The sequence below is a fragment of the Helianthus annuus genome, chromosome 12 (assembly GCF_002127325.2).
Source record: "Helianthus annuus cultivar XRQ/B chromosome 12, HanXRQr2.0-SUNRISE, whole genome shotgun sequence".
NCBI classification, from domain to species: domain Eukaryota; kingdom Viridiplantae; phylum Streptophyta; class Magnoliopsida; order Asterales; family Asteraceae; genus Helianthus; species Helianthus annuus.
The window spans coordinates 54,351,435-54,371,786 of record NC_035444.2 but is presented as its reverse complement, the minus strand read 5'-3'; the positions used below and the strand labels follow the sequence as shown (position 1 = coordinate 54,371,786).

The following is a 20,352-nucleotide window of genomic DNA, read 5'->3' as shown; positions in this document are numbered from 1 at the left end:
AAGAACGGAGAGAATTGTGTACCATGTCGACTGCCAGAGTGAATATTTCGAGATCGCCATCTGTTTTTATGTGGAACCATGTGAATGCCTTGTAATTGGCGATTCGTAAGGAAGAAAATGCTTCATCAAAGTGTAAGTGAAGCCAATTGATACAAATGTATAAATAGCTTCCGAATACAAGTGAAACCACAGGTGTTGAGAACACCCAGAAGTAAAGGAACACCGATGCATGGTATATCGTTGCACCGCCTCGCGAGAGAGAAATCATCCCGTTTTTGCATATGTTGCTCCGTGTCATAGCCATCACCTGATTGTAAGATAATTAGCGGGTGTTAAACAGGTCATGTACGCGGATAGGCGGGACGAAACCAAATATGACACGATAATATCCCACTCAACCAAAGTTTTATTTTATTTTATATTTATTTCTCATATTAATAATTAAAAGTTACAAATTTACAATAAAAATACATTTTTATATAAAATTATTGTGTTTAAGCTATAACTTGATGACCATTTGTATTTTATATTTTCATATAAAATACTCAATGACCTTTTCAAAAGAAATAACTATAAAATTAAACAGGTTGAACGGGTCAAACTGTAAACTCGTCAAGTCAACAGAACATGACATGTTTAGAAAAGAATGGTCGACTTAAAATTGACCTGAACATGTTTAGTTGCAAAAATAATAATAACAATAATAATTACCGTTGGGATGATGAATTTTCCGGTCAGAAGGTAGATGGCGGGCAATGTGCAGTATGCAACAAGAGGGAGAGATGTGAACGCATAAACAATGGTGTTAATTATATACGCAAGTCGTTAAAGCAACTTAAAGCGGCCGGCACCCCAACCATACCACAACGGGCAATTCCTACTCAAAAAGAGCTCAACCGATCCAAGGGCCCACCTCAAAACCTGGTGCAACCGATCTGATAAGTTGATAGGAGCCGAACCTTTAAATGCAGGTCTTACTGGCATGCAGTATATCGTTCTCCATCCCCTACAATGCATCTTGAATCCCGTTAAGATATCCTCTGTAACCGATCCATAAATCCAGCCGATCTGTTGATTGTTGCAAACAATTTTCGATCAAGAAATGATTAATAATTTAATACGTCGATCAAATATTGCAGGTCCATGTGGTTAATAAAATTTGTTATGTGATTACTTAGTTTCTAGTTGTGCTAAAAACACAGTAAAAAACCATCTTAAAATTAATCAAATCAAGTCACCTGCAAAGAACAAGATAACATGTGGCCGCTAAATCGGTGGCGTCAGCGTTGATGTTTGCACTTCATTGGTTTTCATTTGAATCCTGCAAAGAACAAGATAACATGCGGCCGCTAAATCGGAATCGGGTTTTCGGAACCAACCTTGAGAATAAGAGATTGTAATTCAAATTATTAAACATGAAAAATCTATTGCAGCAAAGATAAGTATATAATACCCTCTACTTAAACTCTATGTGACATACAGACCAACATCTCAATCGCATCAGTCACCTAACATTAAATTCACAATAATCCAATAAATAATTTTACAACCACCATAACAAACACAAAATAATAAAGCAATTACAAACCTAACAGCTTCTTCGGTACCAACGAATATCTTTAACTTCACTAATATCCGATCTAGTCTTCTCTTTGCCGGAAAACACCTTTGCTAAGATCGCAGAAGTTAAGCCGCTGCCCCTGTTTTCAAGCCCGAGAGCTCCCTCCTGTTACATACCAATCCTGTGTCAATAGATACCATTCTTAACATTGTTTTTTACAGATAAAACATGAGGCGCGCGCCTCTCATACAATTACCAGAAGCGCAAAAAAGGGGCACTTTTTTGGGATTTTTCTGGGCTTTTTTGGCCTGAGGCGCGTGCCTCTCCTATCTGAGGCATTTTTATGCATCTAACTGTTGTATCTTGGGTTTTTGGGCTTGTACATGCCGCTAAAATCATACAAAACCCTTACTTATAGCAATATTTTTGGTAGAGATAGAGAAAGCTAAAAAACTATGAGAAAAGTCCAGTTAGCTAGCTGGTGGACCTGTTGCGCCTCAGGTACGAATAGCCCGCCGCTTTTGCGCTCCACGCTTCGCGTCTCAGTTTTAGACCTCGTCACTTTTGTGCGCCTCTCGTTTTTTAAAAACAAGATCCTAAATCGTTTTATTTACTTGTAGCAATATTTTTGGTAGAGATAGAGAAAGCTAAAAAACTATGAGAAAAGTCCAGTTAGCTAGCTGGTGGACCTGTTGCGCCTCGGGTACGAATAGCCCGCCGCTTTTGCGCTCCGCGCTTCGCGTCTCGGTTTTAGACCTCGTCACTTTTGTGCGCCTCTCGTTTTTTAAAAACAAGATCCTAAATCGTTTTATTTGCAATAACTTAATCAATAGCTGGTCTTAAAACACCTTTTCCCTTATTGGCTATTCAAAAGGATTCCAATAACCGAAATAACGATAAAGCATATGAGAACAAAGAAATCCCATCAGAAATTAGAAATAAAATGCCAGATATAGAATAATAACATTTATTAATTAATGGGAAAAAAAGGAAGTAATATTAGTTCAGAAGACTCACGCAAAGGCTGTGTACCCAGTGTCCCAGTGCGCTCAGATAAGAATGTTGACCCATCACTTGTTGTAGAGTCTCGTCCACTTGAATGCCTTCTGTCCCCATCTACCTGAGAAAATGAATATTAGCTTATTAGAGGTGAACTATCATCGCATCCTATACAGCTTTCAAATGATACCTTATCCTACTTAGATAGTGTATTTGGTGTGTCCTCCCGAATACCCATTTTGACCCACGACACAACCCGATCCGACCCGACACGACACGACACAACACAACACGACCCAACCTAGCCATATTGTCATCTCAAGCTGAATTTGTAATGATGGAGCAAATATATACCTTTCGAGTCATCAGGTGCCAGCAATGAAATTCCTATGAATATTGAAATCATTCCCATAATAAACATTGCTGATGTGGCACTGGCTGGTACAAAGAAATAAAAAATAATGCTTCTTAAAACTTCAACATACAAGTGTAGTTCTTCGTATTTTAATGACGAAACATTCATAATCCAACAAGCTTGCCTCCCCTGCTAGTAGCTTCAAGTAATTTTGAGCTTAAAAAAACATATTACACTAAACACATTGTAAATATAGTCATATGACATTATAATGCAACATAAATGACAACAATTAGAAATAACGGCGCAGATATAGAATTGAGAACAAACCGAAATAAGAAATTAAAAATAAAGACACCAGGTAAGTGGAGCATTTAGAACAATCTTTAAAAAGTTGACCTAATTGTCAAGCTATTTATATAGTAACAGAACATTTAGACCCTAACACCTCAAAATCATGTCATTCTTCACCTTTTGTAAGCCGTAATTCAATCTATCCCTATCTAAAAACAATCACCAAAATACCTATACTATATATACAAATCAGAAAAACCTAATAAAGTTTAAAATCCTAAAAAAATAAAGAACACAAACCTGAAAGGCGCTCCCTAGGGTTTTGTTACGTATCTTATTTTTATTTTTATTACAATTGTTAAGTCAAGGGATTAGTATGCTATTTTGGTTTAGTTTGGGGTGTCCTATGTAAGTTTTTTATTTATTTATTTGGGGTTACGTATGGAATGAAAATCAAGCATAATTTGAGTCAAATATCTCTCTATCTCTTAGTTTTCTTTCTCCCCAAGGTTTTAACCCTATCAAGGTATCAGAGCTCCAGTCCGATTCCTCATCGGAATTCCTTGCCGCCGCCATGACTAACACCCGCAATAATGAAATCGACAACACCCTCAAGTCCCATGGTAAGGCAATCAGCGACATCCAAGCTGCGTTAGCGGCCCTGATGAAGCAACAGGAACAATCTTCGAAGCAGCAGGAAGAGATTTTGAAGGCGGTGCGTGACAAAGCCGTGCAGTCGTCGGGTAGTTCCTTCGGGTCCTTCTCCGGCCCAGATGGTGACTCAAGAACATCCAAACCATTCCGTATCGGTAAGATCGACTTCCCTAAATTTTCGGGGGACGATGTTGAGGGGTGGACCTATCGTTGCGAACATTTTTTTTTCGATGGATGACACCCCCGATGACTCGAAATTACGCTGTGCTGCGGTTCACTTGGAAGGCGATGTCCTCCAATGGCACCGTGCCTACTTGAAGACCCGTAATGCCACGGTTGCCGAGGTCCCATGGGCGGACTATGTTCGTTCGATCTCTGCCTGTTTTTCTGATGCAATGTTTGAAGACCCTATGGAAGAGATTGCATCTCTCGTTCAACTTACTGATGACGCCAAGGGTCTACAAGAATATAATCCAGGTTTCGATCGTTTGCTTAACAAGGTTACCGTTAGCGAACTTTATGCTGTTAGCCTATATTTGAAGGGTTTGAAGCCGGAAATAAAAGGGCCGGTAAAGATGTTCAAGCCTCAGACACTACGTGAGGCATATGGTTAGCAAGAATTCAAACTATGAACAACACATGCTTAATGAAGCGTTTCAACGCTATGGAGGATGGGCTGCAACCCGAAGACGTCAAAATAACACCTCCCGTTAATGGTTCAAGACTACCCTTGTTGCCAAGTCCAACAACCGAGCCATCAAGTTCTACACCGGGAATCCTTAGATCGAGGCGTTTGACGAGTGATGAACTTGAGCAAAAAAGGGCAAAGGGGGAATGTTTCTGGTGTACCGAAAGGTTCGTTCCGGGGCACAAATGTAAGAAAAAACAACTTTACATACTTGAAGTGGTAGATGATGAAAAACAAGCAACTGAAGAGGATGAAGACAATGTTTCTTGAAGTACTTTTTGAGGGCAAAAAGTAGGTTAAGAGGGGAGTATTGTTACGTATCTTATTTTTATTTTTATTACTATTGTTAAGTCAAGGGATTAGTATGCTATTTTGGTTTAGTTTGAGGTGTCCTATGTAAGTTTTTTATTTATTTATTTGGGGTTATGTATGGAATGAAAATCAAGCATAATTTGAGTCAAATATCTCTCTATCTCTTAGTTTTCTTTCTCCCCAAGGTTTTAACCCTATCAGGTTTCGTAACACATCACGAAAAAGAGAGCATCAACCAGAGTTGTGAAAATCATCTCCCTAGGTCCGCAACTTCTGATGGATCCAACGGAGCTGGTTCAGGTTCATTATTATTCTACATGAAAACAAAACCATATCAGTTAGTGTTCCGAGATTCGAGAAACTCAAAAACTAAGAATCTGAGATTTGACCTAGGTAGAGAAATTGAAAATGAAAACCTAGATTGTAAATGAGAGGGAAAGATTTCAGATTAGATATTTGACCTCTTGTAACACCTCGAAATTTTGTGTCCAATGATGTATAGACACGTGTCTTGAGTTTACACGTCGCATTTAAATACTAAATAAAGGACTAAAGTTGACAAACCTTGAAAGTATGTAAATTCGAGGGTTATAAATGTCAACAGAGGGTAAATATACTGTATAGTAACCCTAAATGATGCTCGTACCTTCAAACGAATAAATAATGGATCGTACGGAGAGAAACGCAGAAGGAAATGAGAGATTACAAGCCACAGGGGTTAATTGTGTCAACATGTTTAATTTATACCTCTGAGTGACCCTTTGACAAACCCGAGGCTTTGTAACAGTAAAATACGCTCACTAGAATATACTATATAAATTTCGCGAAGCTCCGTTTTAAAACGAGAAAGTTATGATCAAATTCGTACGCGAGGGGTTAAAAGCGTCAACAATAAAAGTTAAGGCTTTTTCGGATAGTAATTAAACTAACCGGGGACTTAACAATGCGGGTAAAAGGCACGAGGCCCTTAACGGTAAATAATCGAGGGCCAAATCGCAAAGTTACCCCTTCGAAACCGAAAGGTCAGGTTAATCATTACAAAAGATTTGGAAATCTTGAAAATCAGGTCTAATGCGGGCCGCGTTAAGGTTATGGGTAATTTAATGCGGGCCGTGAGCCAGCTGTTGATTCGTTTTCTGACATTAGGATTCATGCGGCCCGCGTCCGAGTTGTTGAATCCTAATGCGGGCCGCGTGAGGACCCCAGATGCAGAAACTTTGGACAGATGCATTGTTTGAGCTTGTGAACGACATTATGTGCATTAATTGAAGCATGGGCGCCCTCTACATGCCCCCTAGCACCCAGGGCCACCTGCTGATCATCCATGATCCAATGTAGGGTGAGTTGTAATGATCTTAAGTCCAAATTTTCACTATAAAAGGACATACATTGCACCAATGTTCACCACACCTCAAATCTGCTCTCTTGATCATCTCTGGAGCTCTCAAGCACTCTTCTAACATCCTTAGTCGTGCACCAAGCTTCTGTAAGTTGCCTAACCCTTTGTGGTTTCGTTTTTCCATACTTTTAGCTTAAAAGTCAATCCGTCGTAATTTACGATTGACTTTGCGATAAATCACAAATGGTCCAGTGGTTTGTCGAATCAAAGATAGTTATATGATAGTAATCATGTGGGCTTTAAACCCCAAAAAGGGCACCCTCTGATTCCCACTTTAACTAGTCCAAATGTCGAGTCAAACGTGCTTAGAAAAAGTCAACAGAAATGCTATTTTGCGATTTCTTGCATAATCGGTAATGTAGATGATATGTAACCTGTTTAAACACTCATAAAACATGATAATAAGTATATTAACTAGTCTAAGCTTGTTTGATCCGACCATTTACTGTTTTGACCCGGTTCGGAGCCGAAAGTCGCAAAAGCTTTGACTTTTGCTTTGACTTCAGTTCTGACCCGTTAAAGTTTGATTTAGATATGCCTTAGGACTCTCTTAGGACCAGGTTACATGATGGTATAACCCTCTGTGACCGGTTCGTTGTTGTCCGAGTCTTTTACACATTTCCGTTAAATGCTTATAAGTTGACCATAACGCCCTTTTTGATTTAAAACGAGAATTTCAGACATGTGAAAGAATCATAACCTTAGTTACTGATTTCTAAGCATGTCCCTAAAATTTCACGTCAATCCGAGGTCCAGAATAGGAGTTATGCTAAATAGCGCAAATTACGGAAACTTTAGTAATTTAATAGCGCAATTAGCATAACGCCTATCTAAACCCATATTTCGACACCAAACCTTTTACACACTGATGTAAAATAATATTTTGGGATTTTTAAAGATTTTTAATTATTTTTAACCTGCTCATAACCTGCGGTTATGGCAACGGTTCGGTAAATACCGAATATACCCTTTTCGGCCATAACTTGAGTTCTACAAGGTCTTTTGACCCGATTCCAGTTGCTACTGATTTTAAATAATAAATAAAGTATTTTAGACTTTATAAACTGTTCGGGAAACTCAGATTTCCTGTAGAACTCATAAACCTCTTTGATAATCTTTAAAAAGACCGAAATACCCCTACGGGGCATAATATGAACTTAAACTCGTTACGGGCATTATGGAAGGTATCCTACTGATACCACAACCTCTTTAAGGCATATTGACTTAGGAAACCAGTGTAGGACTCTTACGGTTACCCGTTACGCCATTTGCGCGCACGGTTCGACTTATGTAACTAGTTCACATAAGCTAGCCGAAACGGGTCAAACCATATTGTTTTGACCCCAAAATCCAGAGTGTGATTATTATACCCATATAAAACAAGTCTTCAAAACTTGTTGGGTCAAAAATCACATTCCATTCCCGGTTTTCGCCTCTCATGCGATTAAACCGTAACTATCCGTTGAAACTGACCGGTCTAAGCTACGGCTAAAATTAAAGACCCGTTAGGATTCTAATAGGTTAATTTAAACCTTCGTTCCAGATTAGGAGACCAGTAAAAGCTATCTGCAATTTATTTCGATTAAGGATTAATACTTGCAAAGGTAAATACTTTTAACTTATTTTCCGTTATACGGGCTTGGGTTACGGTATATAGTATACCGCTTGATCGGGCATCAAATTCTCCACCGATTGAGTGGGTAATTGAATAAATTTGATCGGCTCGTTTAAATAGTCTTGTTACTTAAAAGCCTTTGGGGGGGGGGGTTAATGACCATGTCCCGGATATCCCTAGCATCATTTTACGAAATGGCCACGACCTAAGCGTACACTCGTCAGTGCATAAATAGATCGTTGTGGTGTGTCTATTGATCTTTAACCCGAACTTGATCCGGGCTACTGAACGCATAAGGAACATGTAATTCGTTAACAAGATTATATATTTAAATAATTCTCCCAAGTTATAAAAGAGTTTGTGCCTTGTGCATTCAAATCAATTTTAATAAACATTTTCAAAAGTGTCGGTAGAATGTATTTACCAGTGTAAACTGACGTATTTTCCCAAAAAGACTAAATGCAGGTATTATGCGTAATTGGCTGGATATTTCTCCTTAGCATCATAAAGAGTCTCGCAAGCTTAAGATGCCTACGTCTGTTGAACAATACTTATATTTTTATTTGATCCCCTGTGGATACTTTTCGACTATTCGTGATACATTTGATATTACAACAATGGTTGAAATATAATTATCTTTATGCTTCCGCTGTGCATTCATATATTGTGTGGTTTGACTATATTGTTGCCAACTACGTCACGATAATCCCCCACCGGGCCCACCGGTGAGACACGTGGAAATCGGGGCGTGACAGGTTGGTATCAGAGCCAACGTTGAGTGAATTAAACACTATCCTCATGTGTTTAATCTCAATGACACAATTGCACATACTTGAGTCTAGACAAGAACACAGGACAAATTCGAATTGTTATTCCAGTTTGTCTTTTTATTGTTTATTATTATTTAAAGTTTTAAAAGCAGGAAATATGCCACCAGGAATCAGACGAGGAAGAGGAGGAAAAGGCAAAGGGACGATCATTACTCGCAATGATCACGAGGCTGGACCTTCGAACATGCGAGCTCCTTCTAGTACAAGAAGTGAGGAACCACAGAGACGAAGAAGAAACCTCTTTGAACCTGCGAGACATTCTACCTCGCACAGTTCGACACCCTCATACCGTCATTCGTTTGGACCAGATTCGGAAAACAATCCCAATAACCCTCGACCATCCTTTATACCTCTCCAGCGATCTGCTTCGCACCGTTCTTATGGCGATCCTTCACCTTTCTTCGTAGGACAGTTTAACCCGGCGGATTATGTCCAAGAGCCAATAGGGTATAACCCTTTAGGACCAGAGGATCACTTTTCTGAAGATAGAGCAGTGGATATGGACGAGGATACAGACCCCGTCGAACCTGCAAGGGGTACTCCCAACCATCCAATCGAGATTTCTGATGGGTCATCTTTCCATGGAACACCCTATCAAGGTCCCGACAGCTACCAGGCGAGGTTTGACCAATGTAATTGGTACTTTACACCTTCACATCATTTCTCGCCTCATGACCAACAGCAACAACAGGATCCTTCTGAGGATTCGCGGTTTGTGGCAATTACGCCACCGCCACCGCCACCGGTTCAACCAGTAATTCCGGATCCGCCAAGGCATAGAAGATCAGGCGCACGGATGTCCACCCGAGGAGGGGAATTCCATTTCAGCACCCCTCGCCACTCGAGTGCGAGTCACTTTCCGTCAGTACCTGAAGAAGAACCACAATTAGGGGAACCTTCAGGTCACCCTGCAGAGGTGAATTCTGCACCAGTTGCACCACCTCCGCCACCATTCGGATATGACAATCCGATACCAGCGTACGGCGCTTCCACCGCATACAATCCGTTTGAGCAGTCGACTCACACGCACTACAACTATAACTATGAAGCTGATCCATATGTGGTAGCGGCTAATTATAATGCCCTCCATGGAACCTCTTGGAGACCAGATTACTCAGCTCATGGGTATCCAATACCTCCTAGACCTCCGGTTCAGCAACCGTCGCAGCAGCCACGTTTTTCTCCACCGGAGCAAGAAGAAATACTCCACCGTCTAAACCGTGTGGAACGAGACTTCGAACAAGAACGTAAGAGTAATCGTGGATTTCTCAAGGGCCTAGCAAACCTACTAAAAGGGAGGAAGAAACGAGATCATTAGTCTCCTTATGTACTGTTGTATTTACAATTTAGTCCCTGCGTGGACATTTGTCGTATTTCAGTCCCTACGTGGACTTATCTTTTAGTCCCTGCGCGGACATCTATCTTGTATTGGTCCCTGCGTGGACTTGTTTTTCTATAAACCTCTGTGTAGGTATTTATGTATTTAAAAAGTCCCGTTTAGGGCAGCATGTAATCCTATTTGAAATTTGTGGAATGTTATGTTATAAATTTCATTCTTGTTATTATTATATATGAAATAAATCAAAATCATTCCTTTTAAATTTAAATCTGCCTAAATAAAGAATCTTAAGAGTGAAACCTAGCCAGGTGTCTTTGTAAGATCCGGCCAAGATGGTAAGACCTGTTTAAAAGATTCAGATTCCAAGTTAACCTCTGTAATCATGTTAACGTTCATGGCAGATGTGATTCGTTAAAAATCGCATGCGTCATTCTTATATAAGAATCCTTCTAAAGATTCCAAAGCCCAAATTAATGATTTATAAATCATGGGTTAAATCGTCAATAAAGATGATCATTTATTAAACATCCATTAGCGATGTAATGCCTACGGGCCAAACTTATTAAAACATCCATTAGTGATGTAGTGCATACGGGCCATAATTATGGTCATATAAGACAAAAGGCAGTGGAAGTCTATGACTCCCTGTCAGAAAAGGTAAAAGGACTACGATTCAAACCTTCATGCCTTGATTCTCTGAAATCCCGGCTAATATATAAAAAACGTCCTCGTGACTAGGCTTTTATGCCACTAACAATATTTTTGTAATTAGGATAAGTTATGTTCAAATCCTAAGTAACAGTGAGTAACAAATTAACCAGATATGGTCTCTGTTTACCATGGTTAATGAATTGCCATAAAAGACAATTCCATAATAAACTCCTAAATAAAATTTTTCGTTATCTTCTGTAGCAGATTCAAGTTACCATGGCTGATCCAAGTGGGGAGAATAGTCATTCGAAAGAAGACGAGTACGATAACGCCCAGGTTCATTTGACGGGCGCTGAATTAAAAGCTCTTGTCGACAATGCTGTTAAGGCAAACCTGGATCGACAATACGAGGAGTATACTGAATCCCGGAGCAGAACCATATCTAAACCACACTCAAAGCCGAAAACCCACTCAAAATCTCACAGCAAACCACCGTCCAAGCCTAAAAAGGACGATGATAATCACTCGTCCAATGAAAACAGTGTCCGTCCAGAAAAAGTGTATACTGATGCATCTCGCGCCAGGGGCTGCACCTACAAGTATTTTGTATCATGCAAACCCCGAGACTTCACTGGGGAGAAAGGCGCAGTTGATTGTATGACGTGGCTAGACGAGATGGACACCGTAGTGGACATCAGTGGGTGCGCAGAGAAAGATGTGGTAAAGTTTGTTTCACAATCATTCAAGGGCGAGGCCCTGGCTTGGTGGAGGTCTTTGGTTCAGGCCTCGGGAAAGGCTGTTCTATACAGCATGACATGGGAGGAATTCATTTCTCTCATCAAGGAGAATTACTGCCCTCAACATGAGGTTGAAAAGATAGAGACTGACTTCCTGTCATTGGTTATGACGAACCTTGACTGTCAAGCTTACCTCACAAGCTTCCACACGATGTCCCGGTTGGTTCCGTATCTGGTAACTCCGGAGCCAAAAAGGATAGCTCGTTTTATCGGTGGGTTAGCCCCCGAAATAAAGGCAAGCGTGAAGGCCTCTCGGCCAGCGACCTTTAGATCTGTAGCCGACATATCTTTGTCCCTCACTCTGGATGCGGTCCGACAAAGATCGCTGAGGAACAAAGAGGCTGAGAAGAGAAAGCGTGAAGATGATACTTCACGAAGGTCGAACAAGAAACACCGCGGAAACGGTGACAACAAGAGAGGGTCTGAGTCAAGGAAGGATGGGCAACAGTCTGGTGAGAAGCTCAAGTGCAAGAATTGCAAGAGACATCACTTTGGAAAGTGTAGACTCGAATCAAACTCGCAGACTCAGTCGAAGTCGTATGCTTGCGGGTTATGCAAGTCCAAGGTCCACAAGACCGTGGATTGCAAAAAGATAAAGGATGCAACCTGCTACGGCTTCAACGAGAAAGGGCACATTAAAAGCAACTGCCCTAAAAATGCCAAGAAGCCGGAAGAGGCCAAGAAGACCAATGCAAGAGTCTTCAGGATGGAGGCGAAAGAAGTAGTGCTAGATGATAACGTGATCACAGGTACTTTTCTCGTAAATAATATCTTTGCAAGAGTACTTTTTGATTCGGGCGCTGATAAGTCTTTCGTAGATCATAAATTTTGTAAATTGCTGAATATGCCTGTCAAAACCTTAAATGTGAACTACGAGGTAGAGCTAGCGAATGGCACCATAGAAACCGTCTCCACTGTGTTAGATGGATGTGTGATATCCATTAAGAACCACTCTTTTCCTCTATCTCTACTTCCCTTTAAATTGGCCGGTTTTGACCTAGTATTAGGTATGGAGTGGTTATCTCACAACCAGGCCCAAATCGTCTGCAACATAAAGCAAGTGGTGATAAAGACTCCGTCTGGTGAGTCGCTTACCATTCGGGGAGATACCCAGTACGGATTGCCTGAGCAAGTGACTATGCTCAAGGCTTCAAAATGTCTAAAGAAGGGTTGTGTCATCTACATGGCACAGGTGATTATTGAAGAGCCTAAACCGAAGATAGAAGACATCCCCGTCATTTCGGAATATCCAGAAGTTTTCCCTGAGGATCTACCTGGTCTACCACCGGATAGGCAAGTGGAATTCAGGATTGATATCATCCCTGGAGCAGCACCTATTGCTAGAGCACCTTACAGATTAGCACCAACCGAAATGAAGGAGTTGAGGACCCAGCTGGATGAGCTACTAGCTAAAGGTTTCATCAAACCTAGTTCGTCTCCCTGGGGAGCACCTGTTCTGTTTGTCAAGAAGAAGGACGGATCGATGCGTCTGTGCATCGATTATCGCGAACTTAATAAGGTCACGATAAAGAATAGATATCCCTTGCCGAGGATCGACGATTTGTTCGATCAGTTACAAGGGGCAAGTTATTTTTCGAAGATTGATTTGAGGCCAGGCAACCATCAACTGAAATTCAGAGATGAGGACGTACATAAAACCGCATTTAGGACTCGTTACGGTCACTACGAGTTCCTAATGATGCCTTTTGGGCTCACTAATGCACCGGCTGCGTTCATGGATCTCATGAATCGCGTCTGCAAGCCGTACTTGGACAAATTCGTCATTGTTTCCATCGACGACATTCTTATCTACTCGAAGAACCAAGCTGACCATGAGAAACACCTTCGTTGTATTCTCAAACTCCTGCATCATGAGAAACTCTATGCCAAATTCTCTAAGTGCGAATTCTGGCTTCGAGAAGTCCAATTTCTTGGACATGTTGTCAGCGAGCGTGGTATCCAAGTGGATCCCGCTAAAGTTGAAGCTGTCATGAATTGGCAAGAGCCAAAGACGCCTACCGAGATTCGTAGTTTCCTGGGGTTAGCAGGATACTACAGGCGTTTCATTGAAAATTTCTCAAGGATTGCTGCGCCCTCAACTTCCCTGACCAAGAAGAAGATAAAATTTGTTTGGGGCCCTAAGCAGCAAGAGTCCTTTGATATTCTGAAGCAAAAGTTGAGCAACGCTCCTATGCTGACTTTACCTGAAGGTACCGAAGAGTTCGTAGTTTACTGCGACGCATCACACACTGGCATGGGATGTGTGCTCATGCAGAAAGGCAAAGTTATTGCCTATGCTTCGAGACAGTTAAAGGTGCATGAGAAGAATTACACCACCCATGACTTGGAGCTGGGTGCCGTTGTGTTCGCACTAAAGCTGTGGAGGCATTATCTGTATGGTATCAAGTTTGTGATCTATTCTGATCATAAGAGCCTTCAACATCTGTTTAATCAGAAGGAACTAAACATGAGGCAACGCCGTTGGATGGAAACTTTAAATGATTATGATTGTGAAATCAGATATCATCCCGGCAAGGCGAATGTAGTCGCCGATGCCCTGAGTAGAAAGGAAAGGGTGAAACCCATCCGAATCAATGCCAAGAGCATTGAAGTGAAGAATAATTTGATTGAAAGGTTGTTAGCTGCACCAAAAGAAGCTGTGTTGGAAGCTAACTACCCTAAAGAAAAGTTAGGAGTAACTGAGGAGCAGTTAACTCTTAGCAAGGACGGAATCTTACGATTAAATGGACGAATATGGGTTCCAATTTATGGAGGACTACGAGATGTTATCCTCCAGGAAGCCCATAGTTCCAAATATTCTGTTCACCCAGTAGCTTATAAGATGTATCAGGATCTAAAGGCAAATTATTGGTGGATAGGCTTGAAAAAGTCTGTAGCCGCTTATGTAGCAAAATGCTTGACTTGTGCGCAAGTCAAAGCTGAGCATCAAAAGCCGTCAGGCTTGCTACAACAGCCTGAACTTCCCGAATGGAAGTGGGAATGTGTAACTATGGATTTTATTACCAAGTTACCCAAGACGAGGAAAGGAAATGATATAATATGGGTTATAGTCGATAGACTGACTAAGTCAGCTCATTTCTTACCCATCAAGGAGACGTATATCTCCGACATGTTGGCCCAGTTATACGTTGATAAGATTGTAGCCTTACATGGCATACCTGTGTCTATTATCTCTGACAGAGATACTAGATACACGTCTCATTTCTGGAAAAGCTTCCAGCACTCTTTGGGCACACGTTTGAATTTTAGCATGGCTTACCATCCTCAGACAGACGGTCAGAGTGAGCGTACTATTCAAACGTTGGAAGACATGCTACGTGCATGTGCTATCGATTTGGGTGGTAGTTGGGATAAGAACCAACCATTAATCGAATTCTCCTACAACAATAGCTACCATACCAGCATAAAGGCTGCGCCTTTCGAGGCATTATACGGTAGAAAGTGTAGATCGCCTGTTTGTTGGGCGGAAGTTGGAGATGTCCAATTATCAGGACCAGAGATAGTCTTCGAGACGAAGGACAAGATTGTCCAGATTCGAGAGCGTCTCAAAGCTGCCCGAGATAGACAGAAGAGTTATGCGGATCCAAAGCGTAAGGATTTTCACTTCGAAGTAGGTGAAAAAGTGCTACTTAAAGTATCACCCTGGAAGGGGGTGATGCGTTTCGGTAAGAAAGGCAAACTAAGCCCGAGATACATAGGACCTTTCGAGGTTATCGAACATGTCGGGTTAGTTGCCTATAAGTTAAACTTACCGGAGGAGCTCAATGGAATCCACAATGTGTTCCACATCTGCAATATGAAAAAGTGCTTCGCTGACGAATCACTGGTAATACCCCATACAGATGTGCATATAGATGAGAGCTTGAAATTTGTGGAGAAACCTTTGTCGATTGAAGATCGACAGGTAAAGAAGCTTCGAAGGAAGCATGTACCTATTGTTAAGGTCAAATGGGATGCCCGTAGAGGTCCCGAATTCACGTGGGAGGTCGAATCCACGATGAAAGAGAAATACCCTTATTTATTTCAGTAAATCTCGGGTCGAGATTTATTTTAAGGGGGTGAGGATGTAACACCTCGAAATTTTGTGTCCAATGATGTATAGACACGTGTCTTGAGTTTACACGTGGCATTTAAATACTAAATAAAGGACTAAAGTTGACAAACCTTGAAAGTATGTAAATTCGAGGGTTATAAATGTCAACGGAGGATAAATATACTGTATAGTAACCCTAAATGATGCCCGTACCTTCAAACGAATAAATCATGGATCGTACGGAGCGAAACGCAGAAGGAAATGAGAGATTACAAGCCACAGGGGTTAATTGTGTCAACATGTTTAATTTATACCTCTGAGTGACCCTTTGACAAACCCGAGGCTTTGTAACAGTAAAATACGCTCACTAGAATATACTATATAAATTTCACGAAGTTCCGTTTTAAAACGAGAAAGTTATGATCAAATTCGTACGCGAGGGGTTAAAAGCGTCAACAATAAAAGTTAAGGCTTTTTCGGATAGTAATTAAACTAACCGGGGACTTAACAATGCGGGTAAAAGGCACGAGGCCCTTAACGGTAAATAATCGAGGGCCAAATCGCAAAGTTACCCCTTCGAAACCGAAAGGTCAGGTTAATCATTACAAAAGATTTGAAAATCTTGAAAATCAGGTCTAATGTGGGCCGCGTTAAGGTTACGGGTAATTTAATGCGGGCCGCGAGCCAGCTGTTGATTCGTTTTCTGACATTAGGATTCATGCGGCCCGCGTCCGAGTTGTTGAATCCTAATGCGGGCCGCGTGAGGACCCCAGATGCAGAAACTTTGGACAGATGCATTGTTTGAGCTTGTGAACGACATTATGTGCATTAATTGAAGCATGGGCGCCCTCTACATGCCCCCTAGCACCCAGGGCCACCTGCTGATCATCCAAGATCCAATGTAGGGTGAGTTGTAATGATCTTAAGTCCAAATTTTCACTATAAAAGGACATACATTGCACCAATGTTCACCACACCTCAAATCTGCTCTCTTGATCATCTCTGGAGCTCTCAAGCACTCTTCTAACATCCTTAGTCGTGCACCAAGCTTCTGTAAGTTGCCTAACCCTTTGTGGTTTCGTTTTTCCATACTTTTAGCTTAAAAGTCAATCCGTCGTAATTTACGATTGACTTTGCGATAAATCACAAATGGTCCAGTGGTTTGTCGAATCAAAGATAGTTATATGATAGTAATCATGTGGGCTTTAAACCCCAAAAAGGGCACCCTCTGATTCCCACTTTAACTAGTCCAAATGTCGAGTCAAACGTGCTTAGAAAAAGTCAACAGAAATGCTATTTTGCGATTTCTTGCATAATCGGTAATGTAGATGATATGTAACCTGTTTAAACACTCATAAAACATGATAATAAGTATATTAATTAGTCTAAGCTTGTTTGATCCGACCATTTACTGTTTTGACCCGGTTCGGAGCCGAAAGTCGCAAAAGCTTTGACTTTTGCTTTGACTTCAGTTCTGACCCGTTAAAGTTTGATTTAGATATGCCTTAGGACTCTCTTATGACCAGGTTACATGATGGTATAACCCTCTGTGACCGGTTCGTTGTTGTCCGAGTCTTTTACACATTTCCGTTAAATGCTTAAAAGTTGACCATAACGCCCTTTTTGATTTAAAACGAGAATTTCGGACATGTGAAAGAATCATAACCTTAGTTACTGATTTCTAAGCATGTCCCTAAAATTTCACGTCAATCCGAGGTCCAGAATAGGAGTTATGCTAAATAGCGCAAATTACGGAAACTTTAGTAATTTAATAGCGCAATTAGCATAACGCCTATCTAAACCCAGATTTCGACACCAAACCTTTTACACACTGATGTAAAATAATATTTTGGGATTTTTAAAGATTTTTAATTATTTTTAACCTGCTCATAACCTGCGGTTATGGCAACGGTTCGGTAAATACCGAATATACCCTTTTCGGCCATAACTTGAGTTCTACAAGGTCTTTTGACCCGATTCCAGTTGCTACTGATTTTAAATAATAAATAAAGTATTTTAGACTTTATAAACTGTTCGGGAAACTCAGATTTCCTGTAGAACTCATAAACCTCTTTGATAATCTTTAAAAAGACCGAAATACCCCTACGGGGCATAATATGAACTTAAACTCGTTACGGGCATTATGGAAGGTATCCTACTGATACCACAACCTCTTTAAGGCATATTGACTTAGGAAACCAGTGTAGGACTCTTACGGTTACCCGTTACGCCATTTGCGCGCACGGTTCGACTTATGTAACTAGTTTACATAAGCTAGCCGAAACGGGTCAAACCATATTGTTTTGACCCCAAAATCCAGAGTGTGATTATTATACCCATATAAAACAAGTCTTCAAAACTTGTTGGGTCAAAAATCACATTCCATTCCCGGTTTTCGCCTCTCATGCGATTAAACCGTAACTATCCGTTGAAACTGACCGGTCTAAGCTACGGCTAAAATTAAAGACCCGTTAGGATTCTAATAGGTTAATTTAAACCTTCGTTCCAGATTAGGAGACCAGTAAAAGCTATCTGCAATTTATTTCGATTAAGGATTAATACTTGCAAAGGTAAATACTTTTAACTTATTTTCCGTTATACGGGCTTGGGTTACGGTATATAGTATACCGCTTGATCGGGCATCAAATTATCCACCGATTGAGTGGGTAATTGAATAAATTTGATCGGCTCGTTTAAACAGTCTTGTTACATAAAAGCCTTTGGGGGGTTAATGACCATGTCCCGGATATCCCTGGTATCATTTTACGAAATGGCCACGACCTAAGGGCGGAGTGTAGGCGTACACTCGTTAGTGCATAAATAGATCGCTGTGGTGTGTCTATTGATCTTTAACCCGGACTTGATCCGGGCTACTGAACGCATAAGGAACATGTAATTCTTTCACAAGATTATATATTTAAATAATTCTCCCAAGTTATAAAAGAGTTTGTGCCTTGTGCATTCAAATCAATTTTAATAAACATTTTCAAAAGTGTCGGTTGAATTTATTTACCAGTGTAAACTGACGTATTTTCCCAAAAAGACTAAATGCAGGTACTATGCGTAATTGGCTGGATATTTCTCCTTAGCATCATAAAGAGTCTCGCAAGCTTAAGATGCCTACGTCTGTTGAACAATACTTATATTTTTATTTGATCCCCTGTGGATACTTTTCGATTATTCGTGATACATTTGATATTACAACAATGGTTGAAATATAATTATCTTTATGCTTCCGCTGTGCATTCATATATTGTGTGGTTTGACTATATTGTTGCCAACTACGTCACGATAATCCCCCCACCGGGCCCACCGGTGAGACACGTGAAAATCGGGGTGTGACACCTCTGGCGTTGGTGAATTGTGAAGAGATAGCACATCCAATCCAGATCCAAATCCAGATCTTTGAGGGAGAGAGAGAACAAAAATGAAAAGGGCTCTCCATTTGAAATTTGAAATGAAAATTTGGGTTTTTGTTGGCCGCGCTTGTTTATCGGAAAGATTTAGGGTTTCTCTTTAATTATTTTTGTCATGTATTATATGCTTGTACCTTAAGCTCTATGAGTTTTAAATGTTGAAAAAGTGGCAAATGACCATTTCTGCCCTTTGGATATGTTTATATATATATAGTATTGATATAGAATTATAGATAGAGGGTGCAACTCCTAAAAGATTTATTTTTTTTCTTTTAATACAAAACATATTTACACATCAAAAGATCTTAGCACTAACCATAAATAATTCTACGGTGTGTATATGCTCAAACGGTCTTCATACATTATTCATTCACAACTCACATAATTTTACTTCAAACTAAAAGAACGAGACATCATTTTGAAAAAAAAAAACTGTTATATAATACTTGTTATTGAAAGGTATATATAAATTCTCGAAGAAGGTAAGAAATTCATTGTTATTTCATTTTCATATGAATCAATGAAATCCTTTAAATAACAATAGATGTATACCACACAAGTTTTTAAAAACCGACCATAATATGGTTGTTTTTTAAAAAAAAAAAGTAAAACCAGTAATTGTAGGACTTTTCCTTCAAGAGGGAGTCCTTCCAGAAATTCTCGACGGCTAAGGGAGACCCAAAGCTGAGGAGGGGGTTTGGAAATAGTTTTCAACCAGCAATTGACGTGCCTCGGTTATTACCTCATTAGCTGCGTCATTGCCCCAAGCGCAAAGATAACTTCACAATTACCCCCAACTCCTATCTTAATACACCCCACACCCCAACTTCTTTCATAAACTCCACCAATGTGGGATCAACCACAAACTCCACTTTCTAACCTTAACACCCTCTCAACACTCAAATCTTGGTTCCAAACTTCACCAACCTCGTCAACATCAACTTGTGAAGTTAGTTTAATAGAAATGAAGGGGAATTTCACGTACACAAAGAAATTGGATGGAGGTTAGTGTAAAGGACAATAAGCGAGAAAACTTTTCAAACAAAGGACGATGATTGGAAGTCAAATTTTTAAAGGATATGGTCTATAATTTGGTGAAACATAAAGTACAAAAATTGTAATTTAGTCTTTAGAAAGAAAAAAAACTTTTATTTGTTAATTTGAGAAGAAGAAAACAACGAATTGGAGAGGTTTATGGTATCAATGAGGTTGTCTTCTGATGGAATACTTTCAAAACCTTAGTTTAAATACACACAGCAATAAAACCTACTATGACTCGAACACTAATTATATATATATAAAAAGCAACTTAGAGTTGCCTTTAATGTATCATCGCATCACTTCGCCGAAGGCACCGTTTCCTTTACAAATAATGCGTGGCTATTATC

At 40.3% G+C, this 20,352-nt stretch overlaps 1 long non-coding RNA gene and 1 other non-coding gene across 5 annotated transcripts; both read right to left on the bottom strand.

Moving 5' to 3' along the window:
- Nucleotides 1-278: 278 nt before the first annotated feature.
- On the bottom strand, nt 279-3,420 carry LOC110894940. 4 transcript variants are annotated; one of them, XR_002566802.2, is made up of 7 exons: nt 2,915-3,420; nt 2,579-2,681; nt 1,589-1,726; nt 1,454-1,508; nt 1,239-1,321; nt 712-1,068; nt 279-307 (listed from the first exon to the last, which is right to left on the bottom strand). It is a non-coding gene; the product is annotated as an uncharacterized LOC110894940 (long non-coding RNA). The 4 variants fall into 4 exon arrangements; XR_004874109.1 differs by lacking the exon at nt 1,454-1,508 and having other exon boundaries at nt 1,239-1,379; nt 2,915-2,929; XR_004874111.1 differs by lacking the exon at nt 1,454-1,508 and having other exon boundaries at nt 2,915-2,929.
- A 16,168-nt stretch (nt 3,421-19,588) lies between these two features.
- Nucleotides 19,589-19,741, bottom strand: LOC118485308. Its single transcript, XR_004875612.1, has one exon. It is a non-coding gene; the product is annotated as a U4 spliceosomal RNA (small nuclear RNA).
- Nucleotides 19,742-20,352: the final 611 nt, after the last annotated feature.